The sequence below is a fragment of the Schistocerca piceifrons genome, chromosome 8 (assembly GCF_021461385.2).
Source record: "Schistocerca piceifrons isolate TAMUIC-IGC-003096 chromosome 8, iqSchPice1.1, whole genome shotgun sequence".
Classification (NCBI taxonomy): Eukaryota; Metazoa; Arthropoda; class Insecta; order Orthoptera; family Acrididae; genus Schistocerca; species Schistocerca piceifrons.
In genome coordinates this window covers 441,609,271-441,630,566 of record NC_060145.1, presented here as the reverse complement: position 1 = coordinate 441,630,566, position 21,296 = coordinate 441,609,271, and positions in this window count along the sequence as shown.

Here is a 21,296-nt window from a genome sequence, read left to right as displayed (position 1 = left end):
ACGATAGCTGTCCACCGCCAGTGGGTCCGCACCGGGCTTCACGATGGGGACAATAAGACCCTCTCGCCATTGCGGCGGGAACACGCCCTCGCTCCAAATGCGGTTAAAGATGGTGAGGATGTGTCTCTGGCAGGCCCTGGAGAGATGCTTCAGCATCTGCGCGTGGATGCAATCCGGTCCTGGTGCAGTATCAGGGCAATCGGCGAGGGCAGCGAGGAGTTCCCTCTCGCTGAAAGGAGCATTGTATGTTACATAATGACGCGCGTGGAATGAGAACGGCGTCCGCTCGGCTCGCTCCTTTAGAGAGCGAAAGGCGGGGGGATAGGATGCAGTCGCAGAGCTCTGAGCAAAGTGCGCGGCTAGCCGTTCAGCAATGGCGGCAGCGTCCGTGCAGACAGCGCCGTCCAAGGAGAGCCCAGGGACACCCACAGGGGCCTGGAAGCCATAAATCCGCCGGATCCGGGACCACACGTGCGAGGACGAGACACGGGAGCCCAGGGAGGAGACGTACCTCTCCCAGCACTCCTGCTTACGCCGTGCAATAAGTCGACGGGCGAAGGCACGGAGCCTCTTAAAGGCGATGAGGGTCTCCAGAGACGGGTGCCGCCTATGACGCTGGAGAGCCCGCCTACGGTCGCGAATAGCCTCAGCAATCTCCGGCGACCACCAGGGGACAGCCTTCCGCCGAGGGAGGGCAGAGGAACGGGGGATGGTAGCCTCGGCCGCTGAAATGATGGACGCGGTGAAAACACGGACCACCTCGTCAATGTCACCCTGTGTGGGAGACGCAATGGTTACAGCGGAAGTAAAAGCTGGCCAGTCAGCCCTGTGGAGAGCCCAGCGGGGCAAGCGCCCAGAAGAATGACACTGTGGCAGTGACAAATAGATGGGAAAATGGTCACTACCACACAGGTCAGGATGCACCCTCCAGTGGAGGGATGGGACAAGTCCAGGGCTGCAAATAGAGAGATCGATGGCCGAGAACGAGCCATGGGCCACACTGAAATGCGTGGGAGCACCGGTGTTTAAGAGGCTAAGGTCGAGCTGAGCCAACACATGCTCCACGGCCCGACCACGATCATCGGAGACAGTCCCACCCCATAGAGGGTTGTGGGCATTGAAATCGCCCAGCAGCAAAAAAGGTGGCGGCAGTTGTGCTATCAGAGCAGCCAGGACATGTTGCGCGACAGTACCATCAGGTGGAAGGTAAATACTGCAGACGCCACCAGACACCCTTGCATAAGCTGCCCGGTTCTTAAAATAACCCCGATAGCCACGGAGGGCGGGGGTCCGCATTGCTGGAATCCAAGTTTCCTGCAGAGCAATGCAAAGGAAAGGATGACGGCTGATAAGGTGGCGGAGCTCAGCTAGATGGTGGAAGAAACCGCTGCAGTTCCACTGGAGGATATTATTAGCCATGGATGGGAAAGGCGTGAAGGGACTGGGGAGGCACATTACGCCTCCGGGGCCCCTGCTGCTACGGCGTCACCACCTGGACAACAGCCATCTACTGCATCCGAGGGACTGGCGAGATCCATGTCCTCAGCGGACGCCAGGATCTCCACCTCATCCTCAGACGCAGAGCTTGTAGGAAGCGGTGGAATGGGTGCCACAGCAATGTCGGTAGCCTTGGGGAGTTTCTTCTTCTGCTGCTTCTCGCGCTGTGCCTTTGGTGGCGCAGGCTGGGAGGGCGCAACTGGGTCGGTCTCAGGGACAGACGAAGACCGTAGGTCTCTACGACCAGGGACCGGCGGTTGTTTAAGCCACTTGCGGCTGTCGGCCTTTGTACCGGACGGAACTTGGGAAGGGAGGTCCCCAAGGGACCCCTTCCTTACGAGAGTAGCCGAAGAAGGCTTACGCTTCTCCGGCTGGGAAGGGGGGACTGATGTCCCCGATGGTTGGGGGGGTGTTGCTCCTGAAGTAGATGGAGCAGGAGCAACAGGAGGTTTAGTGCCCCCCACCATCAAGGGGGCGGGTGTGGGACTTCGACTCGGAGAGCTGACCAGAGCGGATGGAAGTGGAGAAGGAGTGACAGTGGCGGCATAAGAAACTGGCATGCGTACCGGATGAAGCCGATCATACTTCCGCTTCGCCTCAGTGTACGTCAGGCGGTCGATAGTCTTTATTTCCATGATCTTCCGCTCCTTCTGCAGGATCGGACAGTCTGGCGAGCAAGGCGGATGGTGCGCACCACAGTTCACACAGATTGGAGGCGGCTCACAGGGATGATCAGGATGGGAAGGTCGACCGCAATCGCGACAGACGAGGTCGGAAGCACAGCGTGAAGACATGTGGCCGAACTTCCAACACTTGAAGCACCGCATCGGGGGAGGGATATACGGCTTGACATCACAACGGTACACCATCACCTTGACCTTCTCAGGTAACGTGTCACCCTCGAAGGCCAAGATGAAGGCACCGGTGGCAACTTGACGATCCCTCGGACCCCGGTGGACGCGGCGGACGAAATGGACACCTCGGCGCTCCAAGTTGGCGCGCAGCTCGTCGTCGGACTGTAAAAGCAGATCCCTGTGAAAGATAATGCCCTGGACCATGTTCAGACTTTTATGGGGTGTGATAGTGATGGAGACATCCCCCAGCTTAGTACAAGCGAGCAAGGCCCGCGACTGGGCGGAGGATGCCGTTTTTATCAACACCGATCCGGACCGCATCTTGGACAAGCCCTCCACCTCCCCAAACTTGTCCTCTAAATGCTCTACAAAGAACTGAGGCTTCACGGACATAAAAGATTCCCCGTCAGCTCTGGTACAGACGAGATACCGGGGCGAGTATCTTTCGCTCTCATTCATAGCCCTTCGTTCCTCCCATGGTGTGGCCAGGGAGGGGAACGATTTGGGGTCATACACATTAGCCTTGAATTGAGCCTTGGAACACTTAGAGACTGCTGACGGCTGGCCGCCAGCAAGAGATGATGTACCACGCTTCATTGCGGGTCATCCGCCCTGATGCCACCTACTCCGACCAAGGGCCCTCCCCACGGGCGCCACCCAGCCACAGCAAAGGCCACCTGGCAGGATGGCCATTGCCGGGAGTCCCGATGCCCCAGGGAGATGGGCATCTACTCCTTGGCATACGTGGGGAGTGAACGGCGCAGGCATCAGTAGAGCGATCCCTGTGTTGTCAGGGGGCTACAACCAAGAGGGTACATGGCGACCCCACCACAACGGACTGGCTACCGTGCTGGATCTTAGGTGCAAAAATGGCCAAGGTCGTCGTCACAGTTAAAAGGAACACTGCAGAGTGCAGCGTGGTAATCGCCCATGAGATCGAAAACGAGCGGGACACCATCGCAACGACGAGAAAGACGGCAATAGGTCTAATTGCACGAAGGATACAGTGCACCATGTAAGGTGCCCTTCCCCAATTGGCTCGCTCTTCGGAATAATTTGGATAGATGGAGGTCAAACCCGAGAGGGGACCATCACATAAGGCCGAAACGTTTGAGACTCCTTTTAGTCGCCTCTTACGACAGGCAGGAATACCGCGGGCCTATTCTAACCCCCGAACCCGCAGGGGGATATTCGAGAAGACCGTCACAAGCTAGCCGGACAGGGCGAGGTCACGTGGGTGGGGTCGCACTACGCGTCACCCCCGCACAAGCGCGTTGCGTGGGAGATGATGAGGCTGCACTCAAAGCGGTTGTGTGTGTGTGTGTGTGTGTGTGTGTGTGTGTGTGTGGTTTGGGGGATTAAAGGGACCAGACTGCCATGGTCATCGGTCCCTTTTTCCAAAGACAAAGAACACCCACAGAGAATAAAAACGAGGAACAGAAGAGATCACAGACGATACAGAACAGGAGAGACTGAGACAAAGACAAGACAAAACGAACGAAAACGACATAGAGAATGACGGTGGTTGGCCGACCATAGAAATAAAAAAGGAAAAGCCAACCACTTAGAAACACATTAAAAAATCAGTGGAAAATCATAGGCCAAAGGCCAGAATCAACACAAAACAATAAAATAAAACAGAAACACTCAGATTAAATGATAAAATCCCCCTGCCCGAATAAAACGTAAAACTAAGTCAGCCATAGCGGAGTCGTCTGTTAAAAGGGCAGGGAGCGTAGCAGGCAGCGCAAATGTCTGCCTGACCACAGCTAAAAGGGGGCAGGCCAGCAAAATGTGGGCCACTGTCAAAGCTGCCCCACAGCGACATAGAGGAGTGTCCTCCCGGCGCAGTAAGTAACTGTGTGTCAGCCGGGAGTGGCCAATGCGGAGCCGACAAAGGACGACGGAGTCCCTGCGGTTGGCTCGCATGGATGACCGCCACACAGCCGTCGTCTCCTTGACAGCACGGAGTTTATTGGACATTGTCAGTTCGCGCCATTCATCGTCCCATACCGCCAAGATTTTGCGGCGGAAGACTGCCCGCAAATCAGTCTCTGGGAGACCAAGGTCCAGAGATGGCTTGCTGGTGGCCTCTTTCGCCAGGCGGTCAACATGTTCGTTACCCGGGATACCGACATGACCGGGGGTCCACACAAAGACCACAGAGCGGCCGCAACAGGCAAGAGTATGCAGAGACTCGTGGATAGCCATCACCAATCGAGAACGAGGGAAACACTGATCGAGAGCTCGTAAACCGCTCTAGGGCACGAAAGATGGCGACCAGTTCAGCAGTGGAAACGCTGCAGCCATCCGGCAAGGAACGTTGTTCGGAAAGGTCCCCTAGAGTGAGCGCATATCCGACACGACCAGCAACCATCGAACCGTCAGTGTAAACAACACCAGAGCCCTGATACGTGGCCAGGATGGAATAAAAGCGGCGGCGGAAGGCCTCTGGAGGGACTGAGTCCTTCAGGCCCTGTGCCAGGTCCAGCCGAAGGCAAGGGCGACGAACACACCATGGGGGTGTATGCAAAGTAGCCCGGAAAGGAGGTGGAACAGTGAAACCCTGGAGCCCAGAGAGAAGCTCCTTGACGCGGACCGCTATTGTACAACCAGACCGGGGCCGACGTTCTGGCATACGGACGACCGACCGCGGGAACAGGAGACGATAGTTTGGATGCCCGGGCGAGCTGAGAACATGGGCAGCATAAGCGGCCAGCAAACGTTGGCGTCGGAACCGCAGTGGAGGTACACCTGCCTCCACTAGTACGCTGTCCACAGGGCTGGTGCGGAAAGCACCAGTGGCAAGGCGTATCCCGCTGTGGAGAATCGGGTCCAGCACCCGTAACGCAGATGGGGATGCTGAGTCATAAGCCAGGCTCCCATAATCCAGACGGGACTGGATTAACGCCTGGTAGAGCCGCAACAGTGTAGAGCGGTCGGCGCCCCAGTGGGTGTTGCTCAAGCATCTCAGAGCGTTTAGATGCCGCCAACACGTCTGTTTCAGCTGCCGGATATGAGGCAGCCAAGTCAACCGGGCATCGAAAACCACCCCCAAAAACCTGTGGGTCTCCACCACAGCAAGGAGTTCGTCGGCAAGATAAAGCCGCGGCTCAGGATGGACTGTTCGGCACCGGCAGAAATGCATAACGCAGGTCTTGGCTGCCGAAAACTGAAACCCATGCGCTACAGCCCAAGACTGCGCCTTACGGATAGCGCCCTGTAGCTGACGTTCAACAGCTGCAATGCCAGTAGCGCTGTAATAAAGGCAGAAGTCGTCAGCATACAGGGAAGCGGAGACAGAATTTCCCACGGCCGCAGCAAGCCCGTTAATGGCTATTAAAAACAGACAGACACTTAAAACAGAGCCCTGTGGCACACCGTTCTCCTGGACGTGGGAGGAACTATACGAGGCCGCGACTTGCACGACACGACAGAAAATTGCGGATAAAAATCGGCAGAGGACCCCGAAGACCCCATCCATGGAGCGTAGAAAGAATGTGATGACGCCACGTCGTATCGTACGCCTTCCGCATGTCGAAAAAGACAGCGACCAGGTGCTGACGGCGGGAAAAGGCAGTACGGATGGCCGACTCCAGGCTCACCAGATTGTCGGCGGCGGAGCGGCCTTTACGGAACCCACCCTGAGATGGAGCCAGAAGGGCCCGAGACTCCAGTACCCAATGCAAGCGCCGGCTCACCATCCGTTCAAGCAACTTGCAAAGAACGTTGGTGAGGCTAATGGGACGGTAGCTGTCCACCTCCAGAGGGTTCTTTCCAGGTTTCAAAACGGGGATGACAATGCCTTCCCGCCATTGCGACGGAAACTCCCCCTCGACCCAAAGACGGTTGTAAAGATCGAGAAGGCGCCGCTGGCAGTCCACTGAAAGGTGTTTCAGCATCTGACAGTGGATGCCATCTGGCCCAGGAGCGGTATCAGGGCAAGCAGCGAGGGCACTGCGAAATTCCCACTCACTAAATGGAGCATTGTAAGATTCTGGGTGGTTGGTGCGAAACGAAAGGCTCCGACGTACCATCCGCTCTTTAATGGAGCGGAAGGCCTGGGGGTAATTCGCAGAAGTGGAACTCATAGCAAAATGCTCTGCTAAGCGATTGGCAATGACGTCGGAGTCAGTACAAACTGCTCCATTCAGGGAGAGCGCAGGGACGCTGGCAGGGGTCCGATAGCCGTAGACGCGTCGAATCTTGGCCCAGACCTGCGAGGGAGTGACATGGAGGCCAATGGTGGACACATACCGCTCCCAGCACTCCTTCTTGCCTTGGCGGATAAGGAGGTGGGCCCGCGCACGCAGCCGTTTGAAGGCGATAAGGTGGTCGAGGGAGGGGTGTCGCTTGTGACGCTGGAGCGCCCGCCGGCGATCTTTAATCGCTTCAGCGATCTCAGGCGACCACCAAGGCACAGCCTTCCGCCGAGGGGACCCACAGGAATGGGGAATGGCAGATTCGGCGGCAGTAACGATGCCGGTGGTGACCGATTGAACCACCGCATCAATGTCATCGGTAGAGAGAGGCTCAAAAGCGGCAGTGGAGGAGAACAAGTCCCAGTCAGCCTTAGTCATAGCCCATCTGCTAGGGCGCCCAGAAGAGTGGCGCTGTGGTAGTGACAAAAAGATCGGAAAATGGTCACTACCACACAGGTCGTCATGCACACTCCATTGGACAGACGGTAAGAGGCTATGGCTACAGATTGAAAGGTCAATGGCGGAGTAGGTGCCATGCGCCACACTGAAGTGTGTGAAGGCACCATCATTTAACAGCGAGAGATCGAGCTGCGACAATAAATGCTCAACGATGGCGCCTCGACCTGTTGCCACTGACCCACCCCACAGAGGGTTATGAGCGTTGAAGTCGCCCAATAGCAAGAAAGGTGGCGGCAATTGGGCGACCTGTGCAGCCAGGACATGCTGCGAGACATCACCATCCGGTGGAATGTAAAGACTGCAGACGGTAATAGCCTGTGACGTCCACACGCGTACAGCGACAGCCTCTAAAGGCGTCTGGAGAGGGATAGACTCGCTGTGCAGAGTGTGAAGGACATACACTCCTGGAAATGGAAAAAAGAACACATTGACACCGGTGTGTCAGACCCACCATACTTGCTCCGGACACTGCGAGAGGGCTGTACAAGCAATGATCACACGCACGGCACAGCGGACACACCAGGAACCGCGGTGTTGGCCGTCGAATGGCGCTAGCTGCGCAGTATTTGTGCACCGCCGCCGTCAGTGTCAGCTAGTTTGCCGTGGCATACGGAGCTCCATCGCAGTCTTTAACACTGGTAGCATGCCGCGACAGCGTGGACGTGAACCGTATGTGCAGTTGACGGACTTTGAGCGAGGGCGTATAGTGGGCATGCGGGAGGCCGGGTGGACGTACCGCCGAATTGCTCAACACGTGGGGCGTGAGGTCTCCACAGTACATCGATGTTGTCGCCAGTGGTCGGCGGAAGGTGCACGTGCCCGTCGACCTGGGACCGGACCGCAGCGACGCACGGATGCACGCCAAGACCGTAGGATCCTACGCAGTGCCGTAGGGGACCGCACCGCTACTTCCCAGCAAATTAGGGACACTGTTGCTCCTGGGGTATCGGCGAGGACCATTCGCAACCGTCTCCATGAAGCTGGGCTACGGTCCCGCACACCGTTAGGCGGTCTTCCGCTCACGCCCCAACATCGTGCAGCCCGCCTCCAGTGGTGTCGCGACAGGCGTGAATGGAGGGACGAATGGAGACGTGTCGTCTTCGGCGATGAGAGTCGCTTCTGCCTTGGTGCCAATGATGGTCGTATGCGTGTTTGGCGCCGTGCAGGTGAGCGCCACAATCAGGACTGCATACGACCGAGGCACACAGGGCCAACACCCGGCATCATGGTGTGGGGAGCGATCTCCTACACTGGCCGTACACCACTGGTGATCGTCGAGGGGACACTGAATAGTGCACGGTACATCCAAACCGTCATCGAACCCATCGTTCTACCGTTCCTAGACCGGGAAGGGAACTTGCTGTTCCAACAGGACAATGCACGTCCGCATGTATCCCGTGCCACCCAACGTGCTCTAGAAGGTGTAACTCAACTACCCTGGCCAGCAAGATCTCCGGATTTGTCCCCCATTGAGCATGTTTGGGACTGGATGAAGCGTCGTCTCACGCGGTCTGCACGTCCAGCACGAACGCTGGTCCAACTGAGGCGCCAGGTGGAAATGGCATGGCAAGTCGTTCCACAGGACTACATCCAGCATCTCTACGATCGTCTCCATGGGAGAATAGCAGCCTGCATTGCTGCGAAAGGTGGATATACACTGTACTAGTGCCGACATTGTGCATGCTCTGTTGCCTGTGTCTATGTGCCTGTGGTTCTGTCAGTGTGATCCTGTGATGTATCTGACCCCAGGAATGTGTCAATAAAGTTTCCCCTTCCTGGGACAATGAATTCACGGTGTTCTTATTTCAATTTCCACCAGTGTATATGCAGACGCCACCAGACACCCTTTCATAAGCTGCTCGGTTCGTATAATAACCCCGATATCCACGGAGGGCGGGGGTTTGCATTGCCAGAAACCAAGTTTCCTGCAGAGCAATGCAAAGGAAAGGATGAAGGCTGATAAGCTGGCGGAGCTCAGCTAGATGGTGGAAGAAACCGCTGCAGTTCCACTGGAGGATGGTATTGTCCATGGCGGAGAAAGGCGTGACGGGACGGGGAAGGCAGATTACGCCACTGGGTCACCTGCTGCCTCCGATTGAGCACCCGTGCTAGTGCTATCCATGGCGTCTGAGGGACCGGCGAGATCTAGGTCCTCAGCAGACGCCAGGATCTCCACCTCGTCCTCAGACGCAGAGCTGGAAGGTGGCGGTGGGGTGGCTGCCACAGCGAGTTCCTTGGGCTTAGAGCTCTTCTTCTTTGATTTCTCACGCTGCTCCTTGGGTTTAACTGGCTGGGAGGGCTTCACCGATTCAGTCTCCGGGACTGAGGAGGATCGTGAAGCCCGTCGACCAGCTGATTGCGGGCACTTACGCCACTGTCGGTCGTCAGCCTTCCCACAGGTGGAAACCTGGGAAGGGAGGGACCCGAGGGACCCCTTGCGAGCGTGAGAAGCCGAAGAAGTTGGACACTTCTCCGGCTTAGAAGCAGGGACGGACGTCCCTGATGGGGGGGATGGTGTTGCCCCTGAGGTAGGTGGCGCAGGAGCAACCCGGTGGATAGAGCCCCCCACTGACAAGGGGGCAGGAGGAGTTGTACCACTCAGCGATCCGGCCGGAAGTCGTGAAACTGATGGGGCGAGCACAGGTGTTGAAGCGGCGGCGTAGGATGACATCATTCGCATGGGTTGTAATCGGTCGTATTTCCGTTTGGCCTCAGTATAAGTCAGTCGGTCCAGGGTCTTATATTCCATGATTTTGCGTTCTTTCTGGAAGATTCTGCAGTCTGGCGAGCAAGGTGAATGGTGCTCCCCGCAGTTGACACAGATGGGAGGCGGGGCACATGGAGTATCGGGATGAGACGGGCGTCCGCAATCTCGACATGTGAGGCTGGAAGTGCAGCGGGAAGACATATGGCCGAACTTCCAGCACTTGAAGCACCGCATCGGGGGAGAAATATAGGGCCTGACGTCACATCGGTAGACCATCACCTTGACCTTTTCCGGTAACGTATCACCCTCGAAGGCCAAGATGAAGGCACCGGTAGCTATCTGATCTTCCTTCGGACCCCGATGAACGCGCCGGACGAAATGTACACCTCTGCGCTCTAAGTTGGCGCGCAGCTCGTCATCAGACTGCGAAAGAAGGTCCTTATGGTAAATAACTCCCTGGACCATATTTAAACTCTTATGCGGTGTGATCGTAACAGCAACATCCCCCAACTTGTCAGAAGCAAGTAACCGTCGTGACTGGGCAGAGGATGCCATTTGGATCAGGACCGATCCAGAGCGCATTTTGGACAAGCCCTCCACCTCCCCAAACTTATCCTCTAAATGCTCGACGAAGAACTGAGGCTTTGTGGATAGAAAAGACTCCCCATCAGCTCTCGTACAAACTAAGAATTGGGGCGAATAATTGCTACTGCCATCCTGAGATTTACGTTCTTCCCACGGCGTGGCCAGAGAGGGGAACGTTTTCGGATTGCACTTTAAGCGTTCTCGGGCTCAATTTAATGCTGAAGAGACTGCTGGCGGCCGGCCGCCAGCGAGAGATGATGTACCACGCTTCATTGCGGGTCATCTGCCCTGATGCCACCTACTCCGACCAAGGGCCCTCCCCACGGGCGCCACCCAGCCGCAGCAATAGCCACCTGGCAGGACGGCCATTGCCGGGAGTCCTGATGCCCCAAGGAGATGGGCATCTACTCCTTGGCATACGTGGGGAGTTAACGGCGCAGGCATCAGTAGAGCGATCCCTGTGTTGTCAGGGGGCTACAACCAAGAGGGTACATGGCGGCCCCAGCACAACGGGCTGGCTACCGTGCTGGATCTTAGGTGCAAAAATGTCCAAGGTCGTCGTCGCAGTTAAAAGCAACACTGCAGAGTGCAGCGTGGTAATCGCACCCAGTGACGTATCCCCGCCCAAGAGACGGAAAACGAGCGGGACACCATTGCAACGACGAAAAAGTTGGCTAAAGGTCTCAATGCACGACGGATACAGTGCACCATGTAAGGCGCCCTTCCCGAATTGGCTTGGTTGGTTGGTTTGGGGGATTTAAAGGGACCAGACTGCTAGGGTCATCGGTCCCTTTTTCCAAAGACAAAAAACACCCACAGAGAATAAAAACGAGTGACAGAATAGAGCACAGACGACACGTAACAAGAGAAACTGAGACAAAGACCAGACAAAACGAACTAAAAGCACACAGAGTGTGACGGTGGTTGGCCGACCAGAAAAATAAAAAAGGAAAAGCCAACCACTAGAAACACATTAAAAAAAACAATTTAAAACCGGAGGCCAAAGGCCAGAATCAACACAAAACAATAAGAGAAAAACAGAAACACTCAGATTAAAGAATAAAAACCCCCTGCCCGAATAAAACGTAAAACTAAGTCAGCCATAGTCGAGTCATCTGTTAAAAGGGCAGGGAGCGAGTCAGGCAGTGCGAACGACTGCCTGAGCGCGGCTAAAAACGGACACTCCAATAAAACATGAACTACGGATAAAACGGAGCCGCAGCGACATAGAGGCGCGTCCTCACGGCGCAATAAGTGGCCGTGCGTAAGCCGAGTGTGCCCAATGCGCAGCCGGCAGAGGACAACAGACTCCTTGCGAGAGACCCGCAAGGAGGAGCGCCACACACCGGTAGCCCCCTTGATGGCCCGAAGTTTGTTGCGTGAAGGCAGGGCGCGCCATTCAGTGTCCCAAAGGTCCAGAATTTTGCGGCGTAGGAACGCTCGCAAATCTGTCTCCGGGAGGCCAACGTCCAGAGATGGTGCACTAGTCGCCTCTTTCGCCAGCCGGTCAACATTCTCGTTGCCGGGGATCCCAACATGGCCTGGGGTCCACACGAAGACCGCAGAGCGGCCGTAACGCGCAAGAGTATGCAGGGACTCCTGGATAGCCATAACCAGACGGGAACGAGGAAAACACTGGTCAAGTGCTCGTAAACTGCTCAGGGAATCGCTACAGATGACGAAGGACTCACCTGAGCAGGAGCGGATATACTCTAGGGCTCGAAAATGGCGACCAGCTCAGCAGTGTAAACGCTGCAGCCAGCCGGCAAGGAACGTTGTTCGAAATGTTCCCCTAGAGTGAGCGCATAACCGACTCGACCAGCAACCATCGAGCCGTCGGTGTAAACAATGCCAGAGCCCTGATACGTGGACAGGATGGAATAAAAGCGGCGGCGGAAGGCCTCTGGAGGGACCGAGTCCTTCGAGCCCTGTGCCAAGTCGAGCCGAAGGCAAGGGCGAGGAACACACCACGGGGGTGTACGCAGAGGCGCCTGGAAAGGAGGCGGAACAGGGAAAAACCCAAGCCCGCAGAGAAGCTCCTTGACGCGTATGGCGATCGGACAACCCGACCGGGGCCGACGTTCCGGCAGACGGACGACTGACGGCGGGAACACGAGACGATAGTTAGGATGCCCGGGCGAGCTTAGAACATGGGCAGCATAAGCGGCTAGCAAACGTTGGCGTCGGAACCGCAGTGGAGGGACACCTGCCTCCACGAGTAAGCTGTCCACAGGACTGGTGCGGAAAGCACCAGTGGCAAGGCGTATCCCGCTGTGGAGAATTGGGTCCAGCACCCGCAACGCAGACGGGGATGCTGAGCCATATGCCAGGCACCCATAATCCAGACGGGACTGGATTAACGCCTGGTAGAGCCGTAACAGGGTAGAGCGGTCGGCTCCCCAGCGGGTGTGGCTCAAACATCGCAGTGCATTGAGATGCCGCCAACACGTCTGTTTGAGCTGCCGGATATGAGGCAGCCAAGTCAACCGGGCATCGAAAACCACCCCCAAAAACCTGTGCGATTCCACCACCGAAAGAAGTTCGCCGTTAAGAGAAAGCTGCGGCTCCGGGTGGACAGTACGTCGCCGGCAGAAATGCATAACGCAGGTCTTGGCTGCCTAAAACTGAAACCCATGCGCTACAGCCCAAGACTGTGCCCTACGGATAGCGCCCTGTAGCTGACGTTCAACAGCTGCAATGCCGGGAGAGCTGTAATAAAGGCAGAAGTCGTCAGCATACAGGGAAGCGGAGACAGAGTTTCCCACGGCCGCAGCAAGACCGTTAATGGCTATTAAAAACAGACAGACACTTAAAACGGAACCCTGTGGCACACTGTTCTCCTGGACGTGGGAGGAACTATACGAGGCCGCGACTTGCACGCGGAAGGTACGACACGACAGAAAATTGCGGATAAAAATCGGCAGAGGACCCCGAAGACCCCATCCATGAAGCGTAGAAAGAATGTGATGACGCCACGTCGTATCGTACGCCTTCCGCATGTCGAAAAAGACAGCGACCAGGTGCTGACGGCGGGAAAAGGCAGTACGGATGGCCGACTCCAGGCTCACCAGATTGTCGGCGGCGGAGCGGCCTTTACGGAACCCACCCTGAGATGGAGCCAGAAGGCCCCGAGACTCCAGTACCCAATTCAAGCGCCGGCTCACCATCCGTTCAAGCAACTTGCAAAGAACGTTGGTGAGGCTAATGGGACGGTAGCTGTCCACCTCCAGAGGGTTCTTTCCAGGCTTCAAAACGGGGATGACAATGCCTTCCCGCCATTGCGACGGAAACTCCCCCTCGACCCAAATACGGTTGTAAAGATCGAGAAGGCGCCGCTGGCAGTCCACTGAAAGGTGTTTCAGCATCTGACAGTGGATGCCATCTGGCCCAGGAGCGGTATCAGGGCAAGCAGCGAGGGCACTGCGAAATTCCCACTCACTAAATGGAGCATTGTAAGAGTCCGGGTGGTTGGTGCGAAACGAAAGGCTCCGACGTTCCATCCGCTCTTTAATGGAGCGGAAGGCCTGGGGGTAATTCGCAGAAGCGGAACTCAGAGCAAAATGCTCTGCTAAGCGATTTGCAATGACGTCGGAGTCAGTACAAACTGCTCCATTCAGTGAGAGCGCAGGGACGCTGACAGGTGGCCGATAGCCGTAGACGCGTCGAATCCTGGCCCAGACCTGCGATGGAGTGACATGGAGGCCAATTGTGGACACATACCGCTCCCAGCACTCCTTCTTGCCTTGGCGGATAAGGAGGCGGGCCCGCGCACGCAGCCGTTTGAAGGCGATAAGGTGGTCGAGGGAGGGATGTCGCTTGTGACGCTGGAGCGCCCGCCGGCGATCTTTAATCGCTTCAGCGATCTCAGGCGACCACCAAGGCACAGCCTTCCGCCGAGGGGACCCACAGGAATGGGGAATGGCAGATCCGGCGGCAGTAACGATGCCGGTGGTGACCGATTGAACCACCGCATCAATGTCATCGGTAGAGAGAGGCTCAAAAGCGGCAGTGGAGGAGAACAAGTCCCAGTCAGCCTTATTCAGAGCCCATCTGCTAGGGCGCCCAGAAGAGTGGCGCTGTGGTAGTGACAAAAAGATCGGAAAGTGGTCACTACCACACAGGTCGTCATGCACACTCCATTGGACAGACGGTAAGAGGCTATGGCTACAGATGGAAAGGTCAATGGCGGAGTAGGTGCCATGCGCCACACTGAAGTGTGTGAAGGCACCATCATTTAACAGCGAGAGATCGAGCTGCGACAATAAATGCTCAACGATGGTGCCTCGACCTGTTGCCACTGACCCACCCCACAGAGGGTTATGAGCGTTGAAGTCGCCCAATAGCAAGAAAGGTGGCGGCAATTGGGCGACCAGTGCAGCCAGGACATGCTGCGAGACATCACCATCCGGTGGAATGTAAAGACTGCAGACGGTAACAACCTGTGGCGTCCACACGCGTACAGCGACAGCCTCTAAAGGCGTCTGGAGAGGGACAGACTCGCTGTGCAGAGTGTGAAGGACATATATGCAGACGCCACCAGACACCCTTTCATAAGCTGCTCGGTTCTTATAATAACCCCGATAGCCACGGAGGGCGGGGGTTCGCATTGCTGGAAACCAAGTTTCCTGGAGAGCAATGCAAAAGAAAGGGTGAAGGCTGATAAGTTGACGGAGCTCAGCTAGATGGTGGAAGAAACCGCTGCAGTTCCACTGGAGGATGGTGTTGTCCATGGCTGGGAAAGGCGTGACGGGACTGGGAAGGCAGATTACGCCACTGGGTCACCTGCTGCCTCCGATGGAGCATCCGTGCAAATGCCATCCATTGCGTCCGCGGGACCGGCAAGAGCGAGGTCCTCAGCGGACGCCAGAATCTCCACCTCGTCCTCAGAGGCAGAGCTTGTAGGAAGCGGCGGGATCGGTGCCACCGCATTACAGTTGGTCTTGGGGACTTTCTTCTTTTTGTGCTTGTCACGCTGTGCCTTCGGCGCTTCAGGCTGCATGGGCTTCACTGGGTCAGTCTCAGGGACAGACGACGACCGCGAGGCCCGACGACCAGGGACTGGCGGTTGTTTCAACCACTTGCGGGCGTCCGCTTTTCCGCTGGTCGGAACTTGCGAAGGGAGGTCCCCAAGGGATCCCTTCCTGGCGAGAGCAGCCGAAGAAGTCTTACGCTTCTCCGGCTGGGAAGGGGGAGCTGATGTCCCCGAAGGTTGGGAGGGAGTTGCTCCTGAAGAAGATGGAGCAGGAGCAACAGGGTGTGAAGTGCCCCCCACAAGTAAGGGGGCCGGTGGATGCTGACCGATCTTAGAGCCGATTCGTGACGACGGGAGAACCGTCGTTGCAGCAGCGGCGTAGGTGGACGGCATTGCCACAGGATGGAGCCTCTCATATTTCCGTCTAGCCTCGGGGTAGGTCAGCCGGTCCAAGGTCTTATATTCCATTATCTTCCGTTCTTTCTGCAATATCCTACAGTCCGGTGAGCAGGGGGAATGGTGTTCTCCGCAGTTAACACAGATAGGAGGCGGGGCACAGGGAGTATCGGGATGCGAAGGACGCCCGCAATCCCGACACGTCATGCTGGAAGTACAGCGCGATGACATGTGCCCGAACTTCCAGCATTTAAAACACCGCATCGGAGGAGGGATATATGGTTTCACATCACAACGGTAAACCATCACCTTAACCTTTTCGGGTAAGACATCACCCTCAAAGGCCAAGATGAAGGCACCGGTGGCGACCTGATTATCCCTCGGACCCCGATGGACGCGCCGGACGAAGTGAACACCTCGTCGTTCGAGGTTGGCGCGTAATTCATCGTCGGACTGCAGAAGAAGATCCCGGTGGAATATAATACCCTGGACCATGTTCAGACTCTTATGCGGCGTGATGCTAACGGAAACAGCCCCCAACTTGTCACAATTGAGCAACCTCCGTGACTGGGCAGAGGATGCCGTTTTTATCAACACCGATCCAGACCGCATCTTGGACAAGCCCTCCACCTCACCGAACTTGTCCTCTAAATGTTCTACAAAGAACTGAGGCTTCACGGATAGAAAAGATTCCCCATCAGCTCTGGTACAGACAAGATATCTGGGCGAATACGTCTCAGTGTCACGCAATGCCTGTCGTTCCTCCCATGGTGTGGCGAGGGAGGGGAACGATTTGGGGTCATAAACGTTACCTTTAAAATGGGCTCTCGAACGCTTAGAGACTGCTGACGGCTGGCCGCCAGCGACAGATGATGTACCACGCTTCATTGCGGGTCATCCGCCCTGATGCCACCTACTCCGACCAAGGGCCCTCCCCACGGGCGCCACCCAGCCACAGCAAAGGCCACCTGGCAGGATGGCCATTGCCGGGAGTCCCGATGCCCCAGGGAGATGGGCATCTACTCCTTGGCATACGTGGGGAGTGAACGGCGCAGGCATCAGTAGAGCGATCCCTGTGTTGTCAGGGGGCTACAACCAAGAGGGTACATGGCGACCCCACCACAACGGACTGGCTACCGTGCTGGATCTTAGGTGCAAAAATGGCCAAAGTCGTCGTCACAGTTAAAAGAAACACTGCAGAGTGCAGCGTGGTAATCGCCCAAGAGATTGAAAACGAGCGGGACACCATGACAACGACGAGAAAGACGGCTATAGGTCTAATTGCACGAAGGATACAGTGCACCATGTAAGGTGCCCTTCCCCAATTGGCTCGCTCTTCGGAATAATTTAGATAGATGGAGGTCAAACCCGAGAGGGGACCATCACATAAGGCCGAAACGTTTGAGACTCCTTTTAGTCGCCTCTTACGACAGGCAGGAATACCGCGGGCCTATTCTTACCCCCGAACCCGCAGGGGGTCCCGAATTGGCTCGCTCTTCGGAATAATTTAGAAAGATGGAGGTCAAACCCGAGAGGGGACCATCACATAAGGCCGAAACATGTGAGACTCCTTTTAGTCGCCTCTTACGACAGGCAGGAATACCACGGGCCTATTCTAACCCCCGAACCCGCAGGGGGGGGTTTCGGACGTGTCAACTGTACAGTTGGCAGGTAAACTAAAATCTGCGGAATCCGATCAACGACGCATCAGCCTACAATTGCAGGACTCTGGGTTGGATTACCCCGCAGGCGTTGCACCTACCACGGCGACTCCTTCGAGCGCCGATCTTCATTCACATGGACACAGAGGAAGCCCATCCACCCCTGTTCTCTAGCGAATTGTTTGACTGGGCGGCGGACATGGAATTAGATGGTGGGACCCAAAAGCGGTACCTGATGTGCGACTTTTACTGATTGGTTGGCAGTGCAAATGCATGCCTCGTTGTCCACGTAAATTTGTTTCTTGCATATTTTTACTGTGTCTGGTGTCTGACACCAGTCGGTGGAATATAGTCAATGTCAACAAATTGCGTAGTCCGCATAAAGTACTAGCTTTAAAGACTCTTTTATGTGAAACTCATTGCCATACTACAACAAGTGACTCGTGAGGCTCTGACGTTTATTCAGGGTTTTACTGATTTGATAACTGCTCATAATGTGGTGTCCGACGACGGCACCAGCACTGCTACTTTGCTCTGCACTGGTTTTACTGTCACAAACACTGAATGTCTGCCCAATGGCCACACAATAGCATGAACTACTAAAGGCGTTGTTCTTGTGAATGTTTATGCTGCTCCTGGCAACAACAACCCGGCAGGAAACCATTTTTATATGCAGGAGCTTCTTCATCTTTTGCTTCAGAACAACGCAAATTTAATAATTGGTGGTGATCCTAATGCAGTGATTGATGACTTGAGATCAGCAACCGTGCCCCAGTAGGTGTTAGGAGTTTCACACGTTCATTACTAGCTTTCGACTTCAAGATAAGTGGCCGGTGCTCCACCCTGTCTAAAGTCAGTTTACATATTTTTGTGTCACGAGACACAGCCATCTCGACAGAATGTGGGTGTCATCGTCACTGGCAGCCTCAGTCACTGGGTCGGAGATTAAACCAGTTATTTTTTCTGATCATTGCAGTTATTTTTGTCAAATTCTTCTTCCACATGCGCGACATTTTCGCTGCAAGAAAATATGGAAGTTCAATTGCAGCCTGCTAGAGGATGGTCATTTCACGCAACCTTTTACTCACGCTTGTGCCGAATGTGGCACAAGCTCTTGCAGCCCGAAAACGCTGACAGTAGTGCCGTCGAATGGCATGTTGGAACTACCAAACCTGGAATTAGAACTTTTTAAATCAATTTTAGTCGCTAAGCGGCACATTGGCGTCGGTCGACATCACAGTTTCATCAAACCTGTTTATAGGACCCCGCCCAGCAAGTAACGACCGAGCCACACCTTGTTCTGAGTTTTAAGAAATTCAATGCGGAAGAGCAGATGATCAGTTACGAAGAGTGATCCTAAGGGGTGGGAGCGGAAAATGCGCGAGAGGGTGGTCATTGACGCCTGTATCACACAGGATGGTACGAAGACTCCCTGTCTGTTGCCACCGTGTAGGAAAATTCACTAACGTTTTCCGGCCATTTTTCAAGGTGTGGATGTCGATTCCGATCCACTGTGCAGGTTCTTACAGAGGATTCCTCGTGTTTCAGGTCGCGCAGAGCGAGCTTAAGTCACTGCCAGTTTTACGTACGTCAACTTGGATGCAGCTGTCAAGCAGAGTCCCAGCGGAAAATCTCCTAGGATGAACGGTATTCCCACCTAGTTTTATTTGCCATTTTTTCACCTTTCAAGCAACATGTAAATTACACTTGTTAAAGACATTCGTAATGGCACTCCTCTGACACCGCAATTTGCAGTGGGATGCATTATGCTCATTCAGAAAACATATGTGACGCCGAACATCAATACTGTTTGACCAATGACGTTGTTGAACGCCGATTATAAGATCACAGCGAAGTGTGTCGCACACAGAATGCGAGAAGTCATGCTGAGTGTTGTAAGTGAACACAAAACGTGTACCGTGTGCGACAGAAACCTATTCGATACCATCCTGGCGCAAAGGGAGGCAAAGCTGCTGCCCTGCTGCAATTGCTGGGCCTCGTGCTCGGCGCATCAGAAGACGGGAAACACAAGAAGACGGCGGAGCGGAAGGAGCAGTGTTATCGCTGCCAAAAACTTGGCCATGTTGCCAAGTACTGCCGCAATGCAGTGGCGTGTTTTCGTTGTGCCCAAGCACACGATTCGCGCCACTGCACCAAGAAAGACGCCACACGCTGCTGCGCCAATTGTGGCGGCCCTCATGCGGCGAATCACCGCGGCTGCAGCTATATCAAGAGCTGGAGTCGCGACGACAAAGTTGGGCGGAGACACAAGATCACCAAGAAGGCGGATACAGCCGAGGCCGTTGCGTCCTCGCCACCCCCCGCCTCTGGCGGATCTGTGGTGGCTGATGACGTGGCTGTACCGCCGGACGCAGTCAGCGAGGCGTGCGCCAGGGTCCGCGCCGCCGCCGACGAAGAAATTGCTGCCCTCAAAGCCGCAATGGCGGAAGAGAGGGCAACACTCCAAGCCGAGCTGGCCGAGGCTCGGCTGCTGGTGCACAGTCTCCGCGATGCACTGGCCAGCCAGCCCCTCCCAGCACAGAAGAAGGACGCCGACACGCAGACTGCCGCCCCCGTGGAACCTGTAGTAATACAGGAAGCCACGAGGGTGGAAACACAAGACGCAGCCGCACAGACAATTGTCGTGGCTGAGACCATGGCAACCCAAACCATCATGGAGGAGGCTCCTTGCCCCCTCTCAAAGACGCAGTTGCAGAAGGTAGTGTCCATTCACTTGGACACTCTCAGGTCCTACAACGCCCGCCCTCCTCTCACGCCTGTCCAGTGGGAAGCTCTCTTCGTTTCAATAGAACAACAAGAGCAACAAGAAGACTACGCAAGCCAGGAACAAGGGGCGAGGACCGCTGAAGACGCCGATGCTGCCAACTGGGAGGATGTGATACATCCTAAAGTGTCACAAGCAGACACTCACCACAACAAGAAGAAGAAGAAGGACAAGAAGAGATACCCAGACGCCACAAGGACCTAGAAGACTCTCCTCCTCACTGTGTCCGGCACCCATCACCATCATCTTCATCATCATTAAATATCCACTCTGTCAGTCGCCGACTGACAGTCCCAGGCGTCGACAGGGCCAGTTAAGTAATGGTCCCTAGCCGATGCATACTTGTCAACTCATGTGACCTACCGCCTGTCTCCGACAGGCAATTCACATGAACCCAAATACGCACAACCGTCCCAGTTATTCCCAAAGTCCCAGCATACCTCAACCCATCTCAGTGGAGTAAATGTCTAACGACAACAAACTCCCCCTTAACATCCTCAAGAAGAGGAATTCAAGTGCGAAGAGAGAGAGAGGCTTTTATTAAAGCATCGGCGGGACCCAGTCAAGGTCTGCAGTAAGGTCTTACGGCGGGCAGGATATTTTTGGAGACGCCCGACAGCAGAATTGTCGTGTTTCCTCTTTCAACTGCGGGATGTCGAGCTCCAGTGGTGCTTTGGGGTCGAAGCGGTCAACCGCTGTCGACAAAAAGCGCGTCTTGTTGTTGCCGCGGGCCGCGTCGTCGGCCGTCTCGAGTACTTCGGCTGCCGCAGAGCTAGGCTCTGCCCCCCCCCCCCCCCCCGCCAAGGTTAGGGAAAATGTGGGCCAGGACCTGGGAGCCGGCCGCGGAACCGCAGAGAAAGTTTCCGCCGCCGCCGCCGCCGATCAGACCTCCGCGTCCACAATTACAGTAGGGCCAGCAATGCAGCCGGGATACCTAACGGTGCCAACGAAGGCTGTAACTGGCACCCCCCTGGCAGCAGCCCCACTTTCCGCCCCGGACATGGCAAACACACAAAAAAACGCAGTCACACACAGTTGGTTGGTTTGGGGGATTAAAGGGACCAGACTGCCATGGTCATCGGTCCCTTTTTCCAAAGACAAAGAACACCCACAGAGAATAAAAACAAGGAACAGAAGAGATCACAGACGATACAGAACAAGAGATACTGAGACAAAGA